Below are 24655 nucleotides of genomic sequence, written 5' to 3'. Positions count from 1 at the left end.
GTACCTTTTGGTAATGTTCTTTCTGATGGGTATGGAAGCCCACCCACAGTATCCTAATGGGCCTCCCCCTTAGCTCTGAGATGTGTTCGACTTGTGTTCCTTGCAACCACTGTGGTGTTTTAAATATCAAGGCAATGTTACTATTTTCGTTTGCCTCTGTGGAGCAGGGGAAAATGGGTGGAATCGAGGTGGCTGTGTAAACTTTACATTTCGCCTGCATCAGGATCTATTTCTAAAGATGAGTATATCCATATAAAAGTACATAGCGGAATTAAAGCAATTTGTTCCCTAGGCTTTGATCTGGACATGAGACAATTTGTATCTGTTCTCTCAGATGAGGGTCCATGTCTTCCATACTGTTAGGATGGTTTCTCTCCTCCCCTGTGCTCAGGGGGAGAGGGACTTCGGACTGACTCAGAGCATAATAGAAGCTAACATAGGACCCCCTAAGCAAAAACCTATTTTAATAGGGTTCCCTCCCGAAACTTGCCTGACTCTACTAGCGAGCACCCTGGCCATACCAATATCCAGCCTGAGAAGGTGCCGGCATTGGTCGCCCCACAAAGCCAATGGCCCAAAATCATCCATCTATCACAGCAGGGTCCCAGTGGGATGTATGTGCGTAGTCAATTGGGGGGAGGAATAGGAGAAATGGGCAATGCCATCAAAGTACCAATCAATATGGGCAAAGAGTGGAATATAGTAACATGAAAAGGCCTGAAAGAGGGGGGAGGGGGGATTTGCATAGAGTACCTAAATCACCTTCTGATTATACAGAATCCAGGGAATTGCTTATTAATAAATGCACTTACTGGTTTCGGGTGACATGCAGATGCTATAAACAAGAAAGGGGGTCCTGCCTATGTAATTTCAAATCTATTGCACTTTATTCTAATGCAGTTATTTCTTGCAAGGCTGCCTGTCAGCATATTAGTTGATAAGCAATGCCTCACTGTAAATACAGTGGAAAACTCGAAAAAAGAATAATGGTGTTCAGTTTATTACTGATGTCTGACCCATTTTTTTTTTAATATATTCATGTTTTAAAATATATGCACTTGATAACATATGTGAAAAGCACACAACCTAAAAATCACAGAGTGCAGTACATATCATCTCCTGGATTTAAACATTTTACAAATGATATATAATGAACATCAGACATTTACTTCATGCTAGTCTTCATAGCAAGACTCGACATAGGCTAGGCATTGCTTCATGCCTTTGCAACTTCTCATGACATTTGAAAACCATACAGATGTCAATCGCAGTTACAGCCGTGTTTGTTATTTACACAGGTGAACATGGAGTTCCTAACCAAAACCAAATGCATTACTTTGGATGGCTTTGACATGTGGAAGTTCCAAATAGAGAAATGTTCTAGTGTCTTTTCATAGATGAAAATCTGTTCAATGGATTTCATCTAGGTGGTGTAACCTTCACGAGGCATACTTTGCACCAAAAGTTAATTTTCATTTTTCAGCCAGGCTAGAGGGTGACCTTAAACAGTCGACGTCTGGACATTGAACCAAACCCTAAGCAGGGTGAAGAACCCAAAGGGCCCCTGCATGGTTGCGCTGGGGTTCTTGGACGTTTCGGCATATAATGTGAAAGAGCCTTCTTCTGGAATCAAGGCACTTAATAATAATGGCGACAGATATGGTCGCTATTCTGGCTTGTAGATTTGGAATGGGCGAGTGTGGGGCCCATGTTGGAAAAGAAGCTGTGGTAGGATCATCACACAGCAGGCGAATGGTGTCGCTCAGTCTGCTTCATTGAAGTGAAAAAGGGAAGGGGAATAAGTCATCATCTTCCTCGGTTGTCGGCACGCTGGTAAAATCGTGCTTGAAATGGATTGTCTGTCACGGAAGGCAGGCTCCAGGAACGGAGCGTACGGGGATATCATTGATATCATATGCAAGTTAGTTATCATTAATTTGCCACAACATTATTAAGTGCACACGATTCCACTGCAAGGATGGATCGCCTTTGACTGTGTTTGTATTGATTTGAGGGACCGAAGAGTGGCTGAAGACATCTTGGGGCTTGTCAAGAGACGCTGTCTGTCATTACACTCCACGATTGAAATCGGTCCATATCCCCCCCACACCACTGTTGCTTCTTATGGCTTCTTACACAAAACCTTTTGCTCCATGGAGCTTATGCAATTCCTCTGGGGAATAGGTCAGGAGTTTCATCTGTGGAGGAGGAGATTTTGTACACCAGGCCAACAGATTTGATCCTACCTGAGCCAACGGCTGCTGATCTAATAACTGGCCTTGGAGCTGCAATAACTGTTTTTTTTTTCCTTTTCTTTTATTGCAACCAATTACTTGTTAAATATTTACGTGTTATGCTGTACTTTGATGGCCTCACGGCCGAAAAAAGTTGATGATGATAAACTTTCTAGGTTTCGAACTTGTTATTTTTTCTTATAGATGGCCATTTAGGTCACTTATCTATTGCCTTTCCTGATGATGGTTTTTTTCTTTTTACAGTGCTTCATAGTATGGGACAAATATTTTAACTTAGTATTAATCATTGCAAAACATTGCTAAGTGCGTGTTTAGACATAAAAGTGATTGATTCTGATGATGTGAGTTTGGGAGAAGTAGAATCAACCACATTGAAAAGCTAGAATTTGGATGCCTGTTGGTCTGTCAATGTTTCAAGACGGCTCTATCCATATTAGAAACCAGTGTGGCATGGCAGCCAATCAGGCTGCTCAGAATGTGGGCTAAATCTCACGATATAAGCTCGAATTCCAAGCAAGCTCACTGCTGCTTGCACCCGCCTGCCATTTGTCCTCCTTCTCCCCACCCTCCCCGCTTCTGCTTCCCTTCCCTCTCCTTCCTGCTCTCCTCGCACTTACCTATAGTTGTTGCAGCGCCTCTGCGTCACTTCCCTCATGTTCCGCAGGCCACCATGGCAACGGAAGTGGGGTTCCGCTCGGATTCTCCCTAAGATTTCCATGGCAGCAGTGTTAAGTTAGTATTTGTCTGAAAGACAGGGCTGCGTGCTCGCAGTGACGCATTGTTTCATACAAACACATTTCTATTAGCACTCCGCGACTTTAACCAGTAGTGCTAATAGAAATAATTACTGGCTCCCAGGGGGATGTAGCTTGTGGCAAAGTTCTGGGAAGATTCCTTGAAGGCCACACAGTAAAGCCCAGGGAGCCAGTGATTGTTGCTTAGTTACGTTTAAAATGAGACCTTCTTGATGTGTGGGATTCTCTGCTGCTTGGTGGCAGTCAAATCAGGTTTAGTTTGTCTTGAGGATCTCGAGCTTGACTGTTTATCTCTATTATCGATCCTTTGCTTGAAATCTCACATGGGTAGACATTTGGGGCTATGGATCCAGGTTTGAGAATTTCCTCTAACAAGGGGTTGTCATTGTCATGGCAACTGTAGTATTTTTGTATTTCTAATCTTGGATCTAAATTTCTCCTAACCTAGCAGCCCCAAGGTTAGACTTATTCTAGAGACCAAAGGTAGGTTTGCATGTCGGATTTCGGGGTGCATGTAAGCAACCGGGGTTCCGATATAACTTAGGGATGTACGTATGCAGTGTAGCGGGGTGCAGGAATGGTTTACGGGGGGTTTGCATGCAGATTTTTTCGAGATTTCAACCGAGATGTGACTTTCATGCGCATGTTGTAGGGGTGCCGGATACAGTTACGAGGGACCCTGCGCAGGGACTCCGAGGTGCAGGCCTGCTTGTGGGGAACCACAACCACTGTTTGAAGGGTGCATGTATTCGCACCAAGAGGAGCATGCAAGGTAGCTGTCCTGGCTGTTTTTTCTTTGTGTGCAGGTGTGTCTGGGGCGCTCAGGGCGTGACTTGCGAATTTGGTTACTTTGTGCAGTAAAATTCCATGAATACGCAGGGCGCCCATTTTGAATCTGTTCGCAGGCTCACGCAGTGCCCTTCTCGGGGCACGGCCCATGTGGGATTTCTGCGCTCTTTTCCTTGAATCGGGTGCTTAAGCATGACTTTGTAAAACAATGAAAACTATTGAAACAGCTGTGCCTGGCCCTGCAGTGGTAAGGCGTGAGGCAGAGGGAGATCATTCTGTCTGCCATAAGGCAGAGTTACGTTGTTGGTGGGCCTGAGGTAGCTAAGGCTGCGACCTGCGGCAACTTAATCCATTGCCTATTGTGGCATGAAGCAGAGATGGAGGAGTCTGCCTGCAAAAGGCTGAGGTTGTTTAGTGCGTGAGATGGGGCAGCTGTTGGACCTGTGTGGGGGGGGAGGGGCGGCCACAGATCCAGTGTGTTTAGGGTAGGCAACTCTGTGACAGGTGTACATGCCTTACTCTCCTGCATGGTGCATCTGAGTTTTACCCTCTTAGTATGGAGGGAGGGCCAAAACAGGTGTGTGGGCTTTGAGCTCTCTTAGTGATGGGTACAAAAGCGCTGTCTAAGTGCTAATAGATGTCTGGTGCTTTTGACTTGACTCATTCATTCATTCATTCATTCATTCATTGTGTCATTTGAATAGCGCCTTCCACCATAATTATGGTCCCAAGGCGCTGGAGGCTCGCCTGACTCTCAAGTGGATGAGAGGCGTTATGCACTCTGTGCAGTAGCATATCCGATGCTGCAGGGCCGTTTCTAGCCAACTTGGTGCTCAGGGCGGACCACTAGAATGGCCCCCCTGCCCACCCCCCTATCCCCCCGCTGCCGACTGCCACACATCACTCCCAAACTACACCTCTGTGTTGTGCAACAAAACCCATCAATATCAATAAATAATTGCTACATAAATGAAGCTGGTTTGATTACATTGTAATTCATGTACTTTACAGAAGAAATCTAATGTAAAAACACAGCTGTTACTGCTCAAGTCAGTGGTTTTTCTGTCATCTGCTCTTAGGGAAGGCCTTGCCTGAATGAAGTTTCAAACTGTTTGTACTGGCACACTGTGGGGTCTGGGGCCCACTGACCCCTGGCGCTGTGTTGCAGTTGTTCTTTTCGTACCCCCTCACTTGTATTTTCCAAGGGGAAATACTACACTAACCATATGAATAATTTTCTGGTAGGGAGTTATCATTCCAAGATGGACTGTGTGGTACACTCCTATTGTACTCTTTCAAAATGCCTCTCTGAGAGTGGGAAAGGTGACACATAGCACCAATGAGGATTCCTGTGTGCCTTGCATTAAATCACAGAGCATTTCAGGACTATAATAGTGATCAGAGATCACTACATTTCATAAACAAGTCTGTGGTAAAAATGATATGTGTGAATCTCTAAATTCATAAGAGACACATGGCTTGGTGCTCACATTACGGTTCACAACACTCGCCCTAACATTAAAATGTTTGCAACCATGAACATACATACTTATTCGAACAGCTTAAGTTTTTGGATGCATAAAATTGCAGGAACTTCAGTCACTCAAATGCGGTACAAAGTCTCTTTTGCTCCTTGTTTTCGATAATTTTGGATGAAGAAGGGCTGGGTCTCAGTGTGAGCATGCCCAGCCCCCAATACAGAAACATCTTTAGGGAATTATATCTATAGACAGGAAAGGATACCCTTCAATAGAGACCCAATAAACAATGCACACAAAGGATACACAGAAAGGATTGTACCTCTTGCAAACTTTAGCCTGACCAGCAATAAGCAGATGAAGGGTTTTGAAGAAAACCGGATTCTAATGCATGGTAAAGGGTCCATAGTTACTCAGCCTCTACCTCCTCACTATTATGCAGGCCTCCGGGGTTATTTCTGCAAAAAAAGAGCAGGCCTATTCTTTATCTAACAGAGCTGGCATTTGCATCTGTAATTAGTGCTGGCATGCAGCCAGGGCCATCTGAAGCACTTTTGGGGCCCTGGGCACAGGGATCTTTGGGGGCCCCCCACCAAACCAAAGGAATGAAGTTATCACGAATATCTGGTTGCATCCCCCCTCCCTCCCCTCATCGCGTTCACTTCACATAGGTTGATATGCTGCCATGCTGCATTTAAAATAATTATGTTTACTTACTTTAAGTCCCCTTACACTCTACATAATTGCTCTAATCAGAATGATAAACAGGTAGCATTTGAAAGCCAACATTAGCAGTCTACTGAGAGGTTAATTCTGTTCTAGTATAGATACAGGAGACTTTTTATCAGTAGCATCCAGGAAGGTATGCAGCCTGTAGTATTAATGCAGGACCGTATGTCAAAGGTACATGTTACCCAGAATAGACAGACAACTCACATTAGCTGCCTCACAGACTGGAAAGGTGCTCAAGCATGGATAGGGGAGACCAATTGTAAGGAAGAAGAAAGCTACACATACCGTAGCATGGATAGGGGATGCAGATTAGAAGCTTCCAGGAAAGCGTATGTATCCAGACAGACTGAGATTAAAAGTGGGACATGCTTTTCAAATAATATTGCCCTTAGAGATCAATGGAACAAGTGCCAGTGGTGTGCAATAAATCTATGCTCACTACTATAGTGGAAGCAACACTATAGTCAGTGAAACCATGTGTGAGACTTTTTTGAAGATAATACCCTGTGAAGGAAATCACTCTGAAGGGCTGCCAATTTTGAAAGGTTAATGGGCTGGCAATTTTGAGAGTTTAGGCAATACAAGATTAAATGAGATGCCCAGGATGACACATCAGCTAAGAGGAGCAACTGGGATGTGTGTCAACTCTACAATCTCTGCATTTGAACAGTTTCTTTTCCAGTTCTTACCATAAACTAAAATAATCTAATTTTATAAAACTAAGATGGAAAGTACACAAATCACATTACCAAACGACCATTTTTTAAAATATAATATTATAGAAGGGTGTTATGCAAAATGGGAATTATTCTAGCTTCATTCTCTCCATCATCAAGGGAAGTATGTAAGAAGCTGGTCAGATAGCACAGCAATTAGCGTGCTCGTTTTGTCATCTGTGCAGAGCCTGCCGTTGCAGGTTCAAATCCATCATCTTTACGAGGTCGATAAATGAGCACCACACACCCAAGCAGCACTTGGATACCTGAGGGTTTGTGGAGCTAAATGACAATTATTATTATTAAGTACCAGTATATCAATCGATGTGATTTAACAAAATGAATCTGGGTTTGTCTTTTGTATTTTAAAGCTTTAAATACTCCCAAAACATTGGCTTGTGAAATTGTTATTTATAAACATGCAGAAAAACCTTTGACAATTTTTCGTGATGAAGGCCTTGAAATATGCTTGCCTGAGGCCTGCAACATCTGTCTACCACCCCTTCCACTCAAATGGCCTACAGAAGACGAAAGATCAAGTAATGGGCTAAACGATGCCACCAGCATGCAAGAAGGCAAACCTCACAGAAGACAGCAAAGTAGTAGCAGAGATATTCAATGATTTGACCAGGATCACTAAATCGTCTGCTGGCAAAGCCAGGATACAAGCATGAATGCTTTGGTTCCACAGTCTTGAATTTGGAGACCTATTCACTGCTTGGACTAACAGTTTATGCTGAGCGAGGTGAATGCCTAGGTTTTACAACACCCCATATGAACAAGCCAATTTCTAGATCTTCACCATACGGATGACATGTTCGTTTTTATAGCAACCCCCATCTAGTGCAGGTACATTGTTGATAATAGCACCTGTAATGCTGCAAAACCAAGTAAATATGCAGGCAGATTTATAAACTTCAGACATAGGAAAGGCTCAGCCAGCCTTGCTGGATTGTGCTATCTAATTAAGCATATGAACACACATCTCTGCAATGAATGCTTGACACTCTGAGCTAACTTCTCAACCATTGAGGCACTCAATGTATCAACATGCATTTCAAGTTTGGTAATTACACGTGATCAACATAATTCCCGCAGGAAGGAACGAATGCTAAAGGAGTTGTGCCGTAAGGAACACACAAACTATATATACCACAGTGAACACAGAAAGCATTACATGATGTATTGATCAAGGCAGAATGTACTTGGCCAAACCAACAGGCAATAGGTTTAGAGCCTCAGCAGCATGCCATACAATATCCTGACATGTGCTACTTAAGTCTGATCCAAAGAAGTAAGATTCCATTGTTCACCAGTCAGCCTTGTGGGGCCCCCTCCAAAGTGGGGGCCCGGGGCAAGTGCCCCTTTTGCCCTCCCATAAAAACGTCTCTGCCTGCAGCTAGTGAAAATCATGGCGTGGCAGTGTAGAAAACGTTTGGCCTAGTGATGATCAATTTGAGGCAACTTGTTTGATTGATGTACGTGTTTGTGTGGGCACAGTATGGCATACTCGCCAGAGCCACATACACACAATGTTCCAAGAAAATGTGCTGTTACATACGGGAGTGAGACGTAGACACCATTAACCAACGGGGTGGTGACGTGTGCAGCGCACCAATCATTGCTGCACACATGTCACTGCATTGATTTGCCATGGACTACTGTCTGCACGGTGACGCACAATGAGCCCTGCTTTCCTAATCAAGGTGCCAAGTCACATTGAGGAGCCATCTGGTGTGCGCGCTAGGCAGTGGATGGCTTATTAAAAAAATGAAAAGACCTTTGATGCTGAGCGGAGGCATTTAGTCAATGTCCCAAAGCAGCCACTAGAATACTTAAGCAAGAAAATGACACTTAACCTTCCCAGGGATGTGGCGTATATAACTAAGAAATAATATACAACAAAAAAAGTGTTGGTGTGTCAGATAAAGAGAAGACATGAAAATAAATAAAACAGTTCATAACATTTTTTGGGTGGCACGTTAATTCTCTTTGCAGAATAAAAAGGCCCCATTGTCAGTTCTGAACATTGAAATGTTAAGAGAATACTGTGTAAAAATGATGGCTTGTTAAATTAGACATCACTTATAAATTGGACCACTTGAAAGGCTGTCAATACAAAGAATGAGGGGCACAGGGTGTGTAACTTCAGAGCACCTCACACGCTGCGGTTGGAATATGCATTCCTTGATAAGCATCTCGGTCATCTACAAGTCAGCAGACAGCAGTCAGCCGGGTGGGCCCCTTCTTGAGCCCACCTCCTGAGCGATTTACCTCTGCGCCCCGCCTGGGCCAAGACACGGGCCTGCGATGCTGCATGGAACCGTTAAGTTGTGCGGAACCCTTGCGGTGATGCGTTCCTGACTCGATCTGGGCTGTGACTCTCTCTACAAACGTGCCTTGGCTCTGGCCTGTGAAACGACTGCTCTGGTGTGACACTCTATGCAATTGCGCCACCGGTTTAAATGCTGTCTCACTGGTATACTCGTGAAAGTGTCTCTCCAAACGATGTCACACTCTTCTGAAAGGCTCTGAACGCTGACTCCCTGGCTTGCTTCTGAAAGTGCGGCACCAATTACTGTTTGCCTCATTTGCCTGCATCTCACGGTTGGTGTAGCATGGTGGTGTGTGGCTGCCATCTATCGGTGGAAGTGTGAATTGATTCTGCGCAGGCATTCCGATTGTACAACCAAGAGAGGATTCAGAGAGTTACCCATATAACTGCGCGCTAATTTAATAAAAAAGAAATAGAAAAATAATAAAATAACTAAAACGTATCCTGAAAACATCTAAATGCATTAAGTAAGTAATACATATCTGGCAAGTGTATTCTGAAAAGAGACAAATAGTGGAAATACGTGAAACAAGAAAATGAAATGACTTAACCCATAACTGCAGTAGTTACCAGCTCATCCTTCTGGTGATGAAAGTGGGCTTTATTGTCCCGGGAGGATAGCTCAGTGGCAACGTGCTCGCCTTGGAAGCAAGAGGACACGAAGCAGCACAGGTTCGATCCCCGGGTCCGCGCTTAGAAACCTATGGGTATTTAAGCGTAATACGCAACTAAAACTACACATCAATATATATATATATATATATATATATATATATATATATATATATATATATATATATATATATATATATATATATATATAATACTATTCCTGTAACAGTGCCTCGCGGCGGGCTGCGTGAGCGATTTAAAAATGCAAAATATAAATACTTAAGCAGTTTCCAAGATTGTGAATGTTACTTACACTGGCAAAGTCTTGTGTTAGGTGCGTGCTTGGCCTCTGGACGCAGGTGTCTAATAATGCTGTCATAACATGATTGGGTTTATTTCCCCCCGTAGGGCTTTTCACGGGTAATCCTTACATTTATTGGAGAAATTAATTAAATCAATGCTGCTCCATTTCGATGATGGAATAGGAATAGCAGGCCCTTTCAGCTGGCAAACGTCAGCATCCCGAGCTCAGTGCTCCACATCATCCTTCCACATTTCAGAGGGTTGGCACTCTGCCTTTCTTCGCTTGAGCACCAGGATAAACGTGACAATCCCTGGTGTTCTGCTCTAAATGGCCGATTGAATTGTCAATAGGTTGTCGGTTTCCTAGACTTTTCCCTGTTAGTTAATTGTTTGTGTCTTCTGACTCCTCCCCCCTGCCCTCCCCCCACACTCTTTGCTTACCATTGTTGCCAGGTCAATATTCTTGGGAGCTTTCACAGCAATCGGCTCAGTTAATAAGAGGCGATAAGGCCAGAGGAAAAACACAATGCAAAGAATAGGACACTGGTAAATCTGTCCCAGAAAGCAGCCCACAGCGATTACATGTTTATAGAAGCGTTTCTTTCCATGTCCTTTCGGTCTTGCCAGCTGGCCTGTGTATTGTGGCCCAGGAGTGGGTTCACAGCGGCGGATCGCGCTGTAATGAGATAAACGCCTGTCTCTTGCAGCACATGTTCTAACTACAATGTAAGCGGATCCGCTTGCAGGCCCCTGTGTTTATGTATCTTTCCAAACATGTGAAAAATGCTGCAGCACTGTCACATTCTTTTCCAGAGACAGAGCGCAGCGCCCAGGCTATGCTGTCTTCGCGGCACCCTCCTAGGTTTGGTGCAGTACACTTTGTTATGTTGCGCCCTGTCTTCGTTTTAAACTGCAGGCGCGTGTTGTGCAATGTTTTCTCTTGTGATCCGTGCGTTTGGTTCCCAGCACCGACTTTTAACTTGAATCGATGCTTTTGAATTACCCCTTCCTTCTGATTTTCGGTGGGTGTCAAATCTGCCCTCCCCCCAACCCCCCCCCCCCACACACACACCAGTCCTTGTTTGGACTTCCACCTCCTACCTCACTGCACCTAAACCTGATCCTGCGCCCCCCCCCCTTCTTGTGTTTTTTTCCTTTAGTCCAAATTCTCCTTCCCTATTGCAATCTTGTAAGTGAATTGGAATTGCTTGTTTTTAAGGGAGTGTTTGCTCATTTGAAACTCGCACTTGTATGTATTTTTTCACCACGTCTTTTTATTTTTGGGGAGATCCCAGTTTCTATTATACGAGCTGGTTAAGTCGTGATATGTCAGGGTATATATAGTATGCGATATGTCATGATGTCGTTTTCCATTAATGCCCAAAGTTGAGGGGCTTTAAAGCGGCCATGAGGTGGCAGTCACCACTGCCCAAAACACGCTAATAAAACACAGCAGCGGCACTCAGGTTATTTAAAAGGAGTAATATTGCCAGTAGAACTGGAAATGCAATATGGTGGCAGATGCTATATAACTGTTGTTTTTATTTAACTATGATTTGCATTACGCCCTCTATTAGCAGGACAAGGCAACTGCAGCCCAGGTCCAGAAGTATGCAGGGTGAATGGGGGGGATTATGTAGATTGTCTCCCAGAAGACCCCGGTCCCAGAGGAGGCCTGCAGCACACACCCCATGCTCATCCCCGTAAAGGTCCTAGTAGGCCCCAAGAAGTTGCAGAAAGCCCAGTCCTGGGCCATGCACACAGTGGAGGCATGGCTCAAACCCTCCCTCATTTAAAAGTGCCCGCATTTCCTTCCAGCTTTCCGGTTTGTAAATCCTGCTCTTTAGAAGCCTTCATTTTAAGTAAGTAGGAGGGTTACATCTTCCTGGTTAATCTGGCATGGTTTCAATATGCCCAGGCTCACTGTGGCACTCTGGGTGGCATAAAGGCCCGACCACTGCTGAGCCAAAAATAGGGCTCAGCGTCCTTAAATATCTTGCGTGACAGGAAAAGTCTAAGGGCTCGATTCATGACGTTTCTTGCACGGTTCAAAGTGACTTTCCACTGCTGAAAAGTGACTTTGCACTGCCGACACAAACCCTGTATAATAGAACTGTGCAAAGTGTATTTTTGCAGTGTAAAGTCCGTGCAAAGTCATTTTTGCTGTACAAAGTCACCTTTCAGCAGTGCAAAGTCACTTTGAATTGTGCAAAAAATTCCATGCATCGGGCCCTAAGTGCTTGCTGCGAGACTAATGTGATGGTGATCTGGCAGATGTGCAGTACAAAAACCTTCTAACACAAGGGTGGAAAACAAAATTAAAAACAAGCATTGGCAAAGCCAACAGTTTTGGCCTGTGTACAACTATTAGGCATTTGCCGGGTACGTCTATTAAATGCCCAGGTATTCACACCATTTTGCACCTGCTACCTTCAATGGGCAGTTAATACCACTACAGCTGTGCCTAGCATGGGCCTTTGCTAATACTACACAAAGGCACAAACAGTTTGCATTGCCAATGTTTTTTTTTTCTTTCCGGCCCTGTCAGAATCATGCCGTATAATCAATCTACATTGCTTGAAACATGAGGGAAACATTAACACTGTCAGTGAAAACAACTCTGCTTCGTGTTCCTTTTTTGAAGCTTTTAGGGCCTGATTCATGGGATTTTGGGCACGGTTGAAAGTGACTTTGCACTGCTAAGACAACCCTGATTCATGGGACTGTGCAAAGTGTATTTTTGCAGTGCAAAGTCTGTGCAAAGTCATTTGCACTGCCAAAATATCATGAATCAGGGGTTGTTGTGTTAGCACTGTAAAGTCACTTTTGAGCAGTGCAAAGTCACTTTGAACCATGCCAAAAATTCAAGGATAGCTCAGCGGCAACATGCCCGCCTTGGAAACAAGACGACACGAAGCAACACAGGTTCGATCCCCGGGTCCGCACTTAGAAACCTCTGGTTATTAAGGGCGTTATAAATACACAACTAAGACATATTCCTGTAACAGCGCCTCGATGCCACCGGGCTGTGTGAGCGCTTTAAAAATGCAAATAAATAAATCAGGCCCTTAATCTACACTGCGTGCAGCTTTCACAAAACGCCAAGGAAAAGAAAAATCACTGCATACTTTAAACTCCAGGATGTTCGCATCGCGAAAATGGATAACAATGTATCCCTTACTCTGAAGCGGAAGCAAATCTGATCATGTTAAACACTTTGGCCCTGGTTCATGGAATTGTTTGCGTGTAAAACCAGGATTTGTCCGCCATTTTGCCCGCAAATCCCTGTTTAACGAATGGGGATGTGCGGGCAAAATGGCACTCAAATCCCCGTTTTACATGCAAATAATTCCATGAATCGGGGCCCTTGACATCTCTCGTCTCCTGTTGTTCCACGATCCAGCTAGCTCAAAATAACAGTTGGCAGAGGTTTCTGAGGACGGGAAGATCGTTGCTCAACACATCAGTCTCTGCTCTAGTATTCAGACAGAGAACGCTCCCGAACAAAACATGGGAGCGTGCCTCATCCAAGCACAGCAATAAGGGGGAAACATCAAGAAGTCGTCGAAAGAAAGATTAAGACAAAATCAAAATGGACTACTGCCACTAACTGACCTAATCTATCTCAACGCATTCCGATCACTGCCGCCTTGGAAACTGAGGATAATGCATACGATTTGCGAGATACCAAAAGATTGCATGTACAAAGACATCTAAACAGAATATAGGTGGGTGGCTTGCTCAGAAATAAGGATACTGGCGACTCCTACATATATTGGAGTATATCCCATATGACACAGTAGACCGATACCCACTAGTAAGTAAATGGACATTTGCCATCACATTTTCTATCTCAACATATCTATACTGGTTTTTCATGTTAAGTTGTTTATTTTTTATTTAAAATAAATAATCATTACATAACTTATAAGCACCAGTATATATTTTCTAAGCCAAAAACAAGTAAAATAACTTTTTGAAAACATTTACATATTATCGGCCGCCATTTTGGAAGTAAAAATGGCTGCCAAATTCAGCCCACAGTACAAATGCATGCAAAGAGTGCAAAAGGGGTGTGGTTTCGGGCAGGAATGGGTGGGCACAAACCCAAACAACACTTACAGACTATGGGCCTCATTATGAGTGTGCCAGTGTGGTACTAACGTGCCGTTATTACTGTATACTGGAATGTTACCTCACCGGCACACTCCATGTTTGCCAGTAGGGTGGTGGATTTAGCTCCAGCTCTGAGCTAGAGGTATATCTGCCACCCTATTGGCAAAAAAATGTCTGGTAATACCGGCAAATTCCCCCACGGAGTCCTCTGGTACTACATGGAATGGGGATTTACTGGCATTTCCGCCATTTGGAATCTGCCGGTAATTCCGGCAGACCAAGTGGCAGAAATGGTATTACAGTTTGCCAGTATCCCGCTGGTAATAACAGCGGGATACCGGCAAACTTGTAATGAGGCCCTATGTATCCATCCTCACATGTCATCTCAATTTAAAGCATTACAAGCGCTCCTCCTCATCTCCAGTCTGAAGCTCTTATTTCAATGACAATCGTTTCAGCTTAAAGGTAGCGCTTTCAGCGCCACCTAACAGCCCAAACTAATGATTACTACTTTTTCAAGGAGTTGCAAATCTGTTCCCGCCTCCCCAACATGTTGTTATTGAAGGGGTTTCCAGGTGTACAAGCTGTGCAGATCACCATTTCTCTTTCATGTGAGTATGTTTTTTGAGCAGACTCACTTCTCTTTCATGCCCATTCACTCCACTTTGGCTGCTCGGCTGGTGGCTGTCTGATCGGACTATGAGTGATGGCACACAGGTGTTCACATTGTTTTCTTGCCAATTAAAAGATCCCCCACCCACTCAGTCCTGTTAGGTGGTTTTATTGTAGCATAAAGCACTGTGCAAAGCATAGTAACATAACAGATGGGTACCAGGCTGTCACTGCAAACAGAAGGACCCTCCCTACTTGCAGTGTTTGTGGCCCCTCCAACTCTGCCTTTCATACAGTATAATTAACTGAGCCTGGGTATTTACTCACAACAGATGATTGTGTTACCAAACTCTAACATCCTACTCTCCACTAAGTCACCACCCTGTCACACCAGGAACTGAAATAGGTCTAGAAGGTCATGAAACACAACAAACTCTTATTAATAACCTTTTTCAAATCAAGGTGCCATGTTTTTCTGAATGTTACCGTTGTTTGACCACTCAAATCCCTTAGCTTCTGTTACCAGTGGTCGAAGTGTAGAAAAAGAAGTAGTGGAACTATGTTCCCTACTGGCCTTCGCCTACTCCCCACAAACCCCATCACCACGCCCCCTCCCACACACAATACACGCCCCCAAACACATGCTGTGCTGTTTAAGGAAACGTGCAGTACGTTGCAGTGAAAGTGCAAGTTTAAACTTCTTCCTACACTTATATTTTAAAACAAAACCATTCCGGAACGGGTTCTTTTTAAAATAAAAGTATAGGAACGGTAAAACTTGATTTAAAAATGTATAGGAGCACCGCTCCCACCCGCTCCTGTTCACTTCGACCACTGTTACCAACAACATTCACTATTAAACACCGTCTATCTTTGACTATGCCACTCTTGGCTCAGGGTAAACATTCTGGCCTTAGACTTGGGGCACAATATATAGAGATGCCCAGGCAAATGAGCCACCAGACTTCAAGGATTTCCCAACACGCTCTCATGCCCCTTGTGCATCCAAAAATGTCTACAAACTTACAATTCTACAAATCTGCTTTGAAAACACCACCCAATAAGCACAACATTTTAGGACATATCTACCTCCTCCCTTTTGTGTAACTACGCTCAACGAAACTGAACCGACGCACAACCAGGCTATAACAAAGCATTCTTCCCCCGCTGTGTCCCTTCCTCCCTGTGTTTGTAGCATCCGTTTCCTGCTCTCCCATCCTCTTATCATTCCTTTGGCTCTTCTCACTCCTCAAGCAGACCAAGGCCTGTACTCCCCTGGTGTGGGCACCCTATGCTATTCCAGGTCAAGGCTAGGCACTCTGATACTATCATAGTGGTGATTTGGCGCAGCATAAAGCAGATTAATGTAAAATAATGTATCATTTATAAAGAAAATTGTTATTATTTGTAACCCATGTTTGAATGACCCATGGCACTGCCTGCTTATTGGAACAGGAGATGGGTTACAGGACGCGCCTACCTGAGTATTTTTGAATTCCGTGCCACTCCGCGGTGTAAGCGATATCCAATCAACACTACCGCTAAGTCAATGCCTAGTCTGGGATGCTGAGGAAAACCCTTATTGATGTATTTTTATATCCAGTTCAGTACTCTGGATGACAACCCTTGTATAACACCCCCCTCTTAGAATCCCCCTGACCCCACTGAGCCAAGAAGTAGGTTTGTTTTGCAAATTAAAAGGTTTATTTGAAAAATTAAACAATATATATATATCACCCTTTTATAATAAATTAATATCTGATAGTACACTTAGACATATGATGTTGATCAACAATGGGTAATCTGGCACTAGCACACTTCTTTACAATCAATGAGGAGTTAGTATAGGATGGATAAAGTAGCAAAAATACTTTTATGATTTCAAGGGAAAAGCAATGAGGAATAAAATGCAGTACAGAAATACTTGATATGATTTTAGCAAAAGATAAGATAATCACTTTTTCTCTGGCAATTCACCCCCCTCCTCTATGCAATGTAAGAAATGGAAGGAGATGGAAAGAGGAGCACACAGTTCTCAGGAATGCAATCAAATACAATACGAAATTCAGTTCCCCACCAGCAAGCTTAGAGGAAACGGGTAGGAGTTTGAAACACAGGCCCAAAATGCTTTTTAAATGTGATGGCAATGGATGGGAAAATGTGCCAACTGATTTTAATTCCCTCTAGAGATTCAGGGTGAGTGGGAGATGTGTGTTGGTATTAGTTCAGGCTCACTTTAGCAATGCTCTATGAGTAATTACCAAGTTGCAACGGATTTTAACAAAAGAAAGAATGGAGCTGCTATTTTGACAAGTGGAGAAATTTAGCAAAAATCGCAAATCGCAGTAAATTTCGCGAGTGCGTAAATTGTGATTGCGGAAAAAGTACAAGTCGGTTTATAAGGCTTGTTGGAAAGCTTAGATTCTAAGCTTTCAGAGGAAAGTTAAATCTCATTCCTAGCCCAAACGGTTCCAGAGATACGGACGATTAAATAAAGGTAGTTTTTCGGATTTAAACTAAAACTCAAAATGACAGGTGACAGCTTGCAGCTGCAGAATTGACAGGTGACAGTTGTGCAGCTTTAAAAATTACAGATGACACGATTTCTAGGAGGCAGTTCTACTTAGGTTAAAATAGTTTGGATTAGATTATTTTAACTAAGAGATTGGTTCTGCACAGTTCTGCTAGGTACTCACAATATAAATTTGAACTAGGCCTCGGCACGGATCTGGTCAACACGTCCGGCTGCGGTTCTGTCTGCTCGGCGGGTCAATCAGGCACCGGTTCTGCTCACAGCGATCTGGGTCAGCTCTGCTCTGCTGGTCTAGCCTCTCTGGATTCTGGATGCAACACTGCTTTCTGGGTACTGCTACAGGTTCTTGCAAAAATTCTCGGCAAAACTTCAAACAGCTCGCCCGGCTGTTGAATAGTTTGGTCAGTTTTGATGCCTGCTGAAGAGGATTCAGCTGGTCGATTCAGGCCTCTCTGCTACAAATTCTGGAGTTAATTTCTGCTACAGGTTCTGGAGATTGATGGATTTGAAGTCTGGATCTCTGGATGTTAAGTCGTCGGTCAGCATGCTCCGCAGCAAATGGAATTGAATCTCTACCTGTCCCAGCAGTCTCTTTTTGTGTGTTTTGGAAAGTGTGTGTGTGTGTTGGTCATAACTAAACCTGCCCCTCTCACGTGTCATTGGCCAATTCCTCCTCTCTCCCTTGATTGGGGGAAGGAAATGTGAGTCAGTGATGCTGTAGGTTTTATGGTCAGAGGAACCTCCCCTTGTCAGATTGCACACAAATCTATTTCTGACCCAAATACATATTTATCTATGTACCATTTTTCTAATATTATAGGTCCAGTTAACATATTTTCTGTAGCACCAAACCATCCGATCCCTGTCTTTGTACGATGTCGTGTCCACTGATGACAGAATTCTCCCCTTTTCATCCAGATAATTTTTAACATGCATACATTTGGAGTGAGACCCTATTTTCTGCTAGCAACCCCCCAGAATACACCACAGGGTCCTAACGCCTCATAAAATGTTCACAGAAAAATCACAAAAATAATATTACTTATATCATTCTGACAAGTCCGCCCTATGAGTTATCTATCTTTTTAAAATTATGCTCTGGTCAAAAAGGGGTGTGGCTTCCCACATCACAGGGTGGAATAAGTGGTTTATCAACTTCCCCCAAGCTCAGCTGCTAGCAGAGGCACTGCCCCTCCCAGTTTCTCCCAAGAAGAAGCTAGTTTACGACGCCCCCAATATAACATTTGCCTGACTCCAGGACAGGCCTTTGTTCAACTCCCTGTAGTCCCCAGCTGCTCCACCCCTAATCTAATCAGAGAGGTGTTAACTCCTTTTGGCCAGGGGCAGAGTGGCTGAGCATCCAGTTTCAACTCCTGTCGGGGTTAGTTGTCAGGTAGAATTCAGTTTCATTAAGCCAGGTTTCACTTTTTGTTCCCAGTTTTCTACATTCAAATCAAACTTGACAATTTTTACCTATACATTAAATAATTACTCCCTTCAAGTCATTTCAGAATATAGTTTTACATTGTATCCACCTCTTAGCAAGTCTTTCCTTGGTCTGGTTTTGTTTTATTTGTTCAGTTTTACACAAAAGTCTGGTGGTTTTAAAACGCTGGCTTTCTGATAGTGGTGAGTACTGGTAATGCAACCATTTTTGGGATTAAGAAAATGAATTCCCCACAGTTCTGAATTGCTTTTTGGCAATCAGCATTGCCATTCCCAATGGTTTCAGGCTACTGTGTGTGTAGCCCAATGGTGGTTGTAGGCAGGGCCCTCTTGTGCTTACAACATAGGCAAAAACGGGTGGCAGCCTATTCTTCATGTTTTCCCTGTGCACTCTCTGGGGAGTTCTGGCCATCATGATGTTTTCCATGCCAGTACTGCACAGTGTTATGGTAGGGCTTGGATGCACGGGTAAAAACATCCCACAGCAGGTTACCGTCACGGTGCTGATCTTGGTCAGATGTAGATTAACCCGCACCCAATGCCTCCACTTACTATGTTCCGTGGACACTGAGCCTTTAAGTGGTTGAAGCACCCTGGACAGCTCAACCTCACAGATGGATTCACATATTAACACATTGAAAATAAACGGACTTCCATCCCAGTACAAAGATTCCATGTAATGATGTCCCCTCAAAAATATCGCCATGCAAAAAAATCACAGAAAAATGGTTGTTTTTTGAGAGGACATTATTACATGGAACTTTTTTTAAAGGGGAGCGGGGGACACCCCCTCATCCCACTGCTCCCCCTGTCCCTATATGTATGGCCACCTAGATAATGTCACCACAACCTTTTCCCAGCAACATTCTATACGACGATCATATATATATGGATATTATTACCTGATACCAGTACAAAAGCATCGACATTCCTACACACCTTTGGAATTCTTGTCTGTGAGGGCCTAGACAAATGTAGAGGTCCCCAATGTACAGCAGGAAAACCTTTTTCATGGCCGCTTTACATTTTTGAAATGTTTTATTCTGTACCTTTTGTTCCTTTGAAAACCTCATTTAGGAGGATTTCGGATTCCATTCCTTTCATTTTAACTTCTTTACCTCCATATATACTTTTATTTATTACACTTATGCAACCCAATCTAAATGAACACACCCTATCTTTGAGGATGGGGGTGGGTGTAGGAGGCCACTGGTTCCCTCTTGTGGGAGGCTCTGCCCTACCAAGCCACCTTCTACCTGAGTCGGAGGACTGGGGTGCAATGGGCTGCAGAAAGGGGAAGGAAATGTAGACCTATCTGAGCAAAAGAGGGGCAGCAGGGTGGCAAGAGTGTGGCCTAGCTATTCTATGTGCAATGCTTTGGTTGTGTCTCTTTTTTGTCTGGGTTCTCTGCTCCTCTCTGGAGCCAAGCTATTGCCAATGGATCAGACGCATCTAACCGCCAGCAGTCTCTCTCTCTCTCTCTCTCTCTCTCTCTCTCGGGTGGCTTCACAGCCTGAACAATTGCCGAGCTTTCTTCTGAGAGGCCATGCTTGGGATGGGGACCCCGCTCCACACTGGAAGAGTGGGTCTGTGGACTCCCCGCTCTCGGGACTGTGCAGCATGACCCTTACCTTTGGAAACAGGCCTGGTCTGTACGGACCCAGAGAGCAAAGCTGATGCCCCCTGTTGGAGGTGGCCTACCTTTCTTAGCTCATTTACATGCCACCCATTGGGTTTGCCACCACTAGCAGCTCCTGGACCAGACTTTGCTGCCCTGCCACCTATCTCACCAGCAGGGACACTACAGTGCCTTGGCTGTTAATATGCAATAGAGAAAGAAACACTGTTTGCCTAGTCATCAAGCAGCCTTGACCTCCTTTTAGAGACAGACTCCCAAACCTAAGCATGTTACATTGTTAAAGTACATTGTTGGCACTGTAGGCCTACTAGTGAATACCAGGGGGTGGTCCCATATTGATTATTTATCAATGAGAGCGCTGTTTGGACCCCATGATTTCTGGCATTGCAATATGCTAATCCCACAGTTGCTGAGATTGGTGACCAGGGCCCTTATGTGTCCTTCATGGCCCTGGCCTCCCACACCCAATCGCCTTCAGAATCCACTTGCCCACAGCACTTGCCTTGGCTCCCACTGGCCTATGCCACTGTAGGCCTGCACTTACCTACTTATTGCAGCTGAACGCTCCCTAGCACTTCCTACACTGGGCACTTGCATCTGCTGCTTACCCACGAGCACGGGAGCTCCAGCACATACCCCGCAGCCAACTCCCTCTTCCCCTCTACTCTCTCTGCACTTGCACGCTCTGAATGCTCACAAGGCCTAGTAGATCCATCTTAATCCTCCTTTTCAAACCCATGTTCCCTCCCTGCTGCCCTGTGGGCGCTTTGAAACACAATTTGCTTGTTGCATAAGCGCCTGACAAAGGCACAATAAATAAATACATAAATAAATAAATAAATAAATAAAGGTGCTCAGGGTTAGAACATTGCTAGAGGATCTAATACACATCCAAAAATGAGCCCACTAATACCTAGTGAAAAACCCCAAAGCACACTTTGAAAGGGCAAATTGCCCAACATACATTTCATAAACAATCAACGACATAGTATGCACACATTTCCAAAACGATTGTTTAAGTTTAAAACATTTTATTATAATAACATGCAGGACAATCAAAATGTCATTAATAATAGATAAAAAGCAATTGTCCAGATTATATATAAAGAATTCATAACAGTGTTAGGCAAATGAACCAGACCTATGCCAAGCATGTAACAATGCATGAATCTAATAAAAATTCAGCAAACAATTTTGAGGGAGGGATGATACAACACTAACGTAGAGAACATATAACAAAACATGACATAACAGGACTTAACATGGAAATAAGATAAAGAGGGGAAGGAGTAGAGGAATATATATTAAAAGAAAACAATGTTATTCTTCATATGATAAAAAGTTAAGAAAAGGTTGCCATTTTAATGTATGTTTATAAAGTAGAGCAGGAGAGGAAGCAATGTGTTTTTCCAACCTATGAATATTACATATATTATCCCACCAATGTTTGTAATGAATACAGTGCATATTTTTCCAATTGGTGGTTATGGTTTGGATTGCTACCATGAGACATAAATCAAAAGGTAATTTGGTATGAAAATTAGCAGTTGCTGAATGTAAAAGGGAGCTGCCGAAAACAAGAAAATCAAAGCAAAAATCTTGTTGGGTATTAAAAATAAGCTTGATTGTATGCCAAACAGAAATCCAGAAGAGTTTAACATGCTTACATTCTATGAATATGTGCTTGAACGAGCCTGGGGCTAGCAAACAATTCCAAGAGAGATCATTAGGTGAAAGCCCACAATTAAACAAGGAAATCGGGGTATCAAAGGCTCTGTGGTGGAAGAAACATAAAGTTTGGGTTAGGTTGGCTGAGGAAGTAATTTTCGAGATGCATTTCCATTGTGGAGGCCAGTCATATTGAAGATTTGGTATTGAGCAATAAAACGATTGTTAATCACAGTTAAATACAATGTCAAAAGAAACAAAATAATAGGAGCAAAAACAGTGCTTTTACAGTGAAGTATGTACAACAGGATTTGTATACAATGAGATGTACATCAATCACCATATGCAGAGATTTCACAGTATGTAGATCTACCCCCAGAGCTTTAAGTGGCCTTCAAACTCGAGCCAGGGCTCTTAGGGGGGCGTTGCCTGGCAGGGAAATTGTGACGCAATTAAGCGGCAACACCTCACCTGCATGCTGTCTGTTAGGCCATAACCCCGTAAGAGCCCCGGTTTGATTTTGCAAAAAGGCCGGGGCTGTGGCTGTCGCCTAACGGGCAGCATTCAGGTGAGGTAAGTATTGGATCGTCTTTTAATTGCAGTGCTGACCCTCTGCCAGGCACTCCCTTAACTGGAGATGCAGGGATCATCGCCATCTCACCTGAAGCTTCAGGCTTTACAAAGAAAAAGCCTTTTCATGGTGTTGCCGACCCCCTGCCAGACACCAAATTTATTAAGAGTTGCAGAGCTTAACACCCTGGCATCTCTAGTGAAAGGGGTGTCTGGCAGTGGTAACGGAGACACAATGAAAAGGCAAGGCTTTTATTTAATAAAGCCTGAAGGTTTTGCTTATACGTGAGAGATTGATGCTTTAGGGAAAAAGCCTTGGCTTCTAGCAGCCGGGTGGGCTGGGGTTAGCAGGGGATCCCTGGGCAGGGCCCCGTCTCAGACACAATTTTCAGAGCCGGCCAGGGTGCAGCCCAGCCAGCCCCGGCCCACTTAAAGCCCTGCGACCCCCTCCACTGTAAGCATTTGATTTTCAGGCCAAACGTGTGCTGCTGTGTAACGGTTGCTCTCGCTGCTCGGCTCTCTTAATGAGTGATTGGCCGATAATGATGTGTGCTTTTGGAGAACACGAAGACCAGGTGCCGCTTACTAGTTCAGCAGGTATGCTAGCGCTCATATGTATATATGTGCTAGTGTCAATATGACGCTGGCTTTGCTGCGCCTCTGCACTGCATTCAGGGTCACTAAGCGGACACATTCGGGGTCTGGAAAATATTTGCGCCCTGGCACTTATTTATTTACAAATCAAGCACTGTAGCCCTAAAGCTCCATCTTGCAAGATGTAATGACTGGGTCTGTGACCCACCACACATCCGCAGTCCGCACTGAACCTCACCCACTCCGAATGATAAAACATGAGCAACATTTTTGGAACCCCGTATGTGCATAGCCTGAATTTCTGTGGTTGAGAGTAAGGACCCCTTGGCCAGCTGTGTCTGGGAATGGCCAGTACCACCCAGCTGGATGCAGAGTCTGTGCACCCTGCTTGCACCACAGCTAGGTTATAGCCACACAGCAACACCTTGTGGTTGGCCAGCCTGCCTGCCCACAAGCAAAACACCACTAAAATAGTTAGCTTCCCAAGGTGTTTGCCAGATCCTGGAGCCATTACATTTTCCTAAAAAAAAGAGCTCCAGAGTGAGTTCATCCTCGAGACCTTCTCCGAGCTGCATGCAGTGGTGTCTCAGTCTCCCCGCTGCCAGATACGCCTGAAGAAGGACTGCAAGCCGAAACATGCTAATTGGTCTAGAAAAAGAACAGGACAGAAAGCTAAAAGTGCAATCATTATTCAGAGAAATTATTTAAAAATCTAAACACAGCTCCAAGTGCATGGTTTGAGAAGTCACTCTGCGGAAATGGAACCTGAGCACTCTGAGGGGTGGGGGGCAGAGGAGGGGTGTACTGACAGTTCGGTACTTGTTAATGCCCGAGTGAACTTTGTGGTACAGCTTCTATATATTCCCACCGCCTCAGATCCTGGGACAGGATGGGGGCTGAACCCGCTAGTCCAAAGCTGCTGACCTTGCAACCTTTTCCCCATCCACTGGGTGGAGGGGTTTTCACCAGGCAGTCGCTTTCCCCTATCAAAGGTGCCCTCCGTCTTTCAGCCATGCGGTTTCAGCAGGGCACTAATAGAGGCCAAAGTGTATGCGAGCAGCCTCACGAGGGTGAGGCGATGTTGGATTCTAGTGAAGGTAACAAACAGGGAGGTCAACAGAAAGCCATAGAGCACTGGCAGAACACTAGAGGCCATTAAAGATTCAGGTGGTAGAATAATGTGATTTTGTTTGATCTTCAAAGAGTTACATTTAATTTAGGCAGGCAATTCCCAGAAACTGATGAATTACTCAGTTTACTGCTAACACAGGTGAACAGTAGATTACCGGAAGTGTACAAACTGAGTAAGGTACCTGCATTACCCGCCTTGGCAATCCAGAAGCTTCCTACTGGTACCTGCTACTTCTTAGGATGCAGATGACAAGATGAATTAGGCGCAGGGGTAAACATTTCAAGTCGCAAGCTACTAGCCAGACATAAAAAGTGACTAGCTACCAATTCTCCACATACACACACACGCCACCATTTCTTAGTTAGCAAGA

At 44.1% G+C, this 24655-nt stretch overlaps 1 protein-coding gene across 1 annotated transcript in view; it reads left to right on the top strand.

Annotated features, from left to right (window-relative positions):
- PLAC9 (placenta associated 9) overlaps window positions 1-24655 on the top strand; it is a 127956-nt gene that overhangs the window by 88663 nt on the left and 14638 nt on the right. The gene's annotated exons all lie outside the window — the stretch shown is intronic.

Source organism: Ambystoma mexicanum, chromosome 8 (genome assembly GCF_040938575.1).
Source record: "Ambystoma mexicanum isolate Mex_15411 chromosome 8, UKY_AmexF1_1, whole genome shotgun sequence".
Lineage (NCBI taxonomy): Eukaryota > Metazoa > Chordata > Amphibia > Caudata > Ambystomatidae > Ambystoma > Ambystoma mexicanum.
The sequence above is the reverse complement of the archived record's forward strand: the minus strand, read 5'-3'. Positions and strand labels throughout refer to the sequence as shown.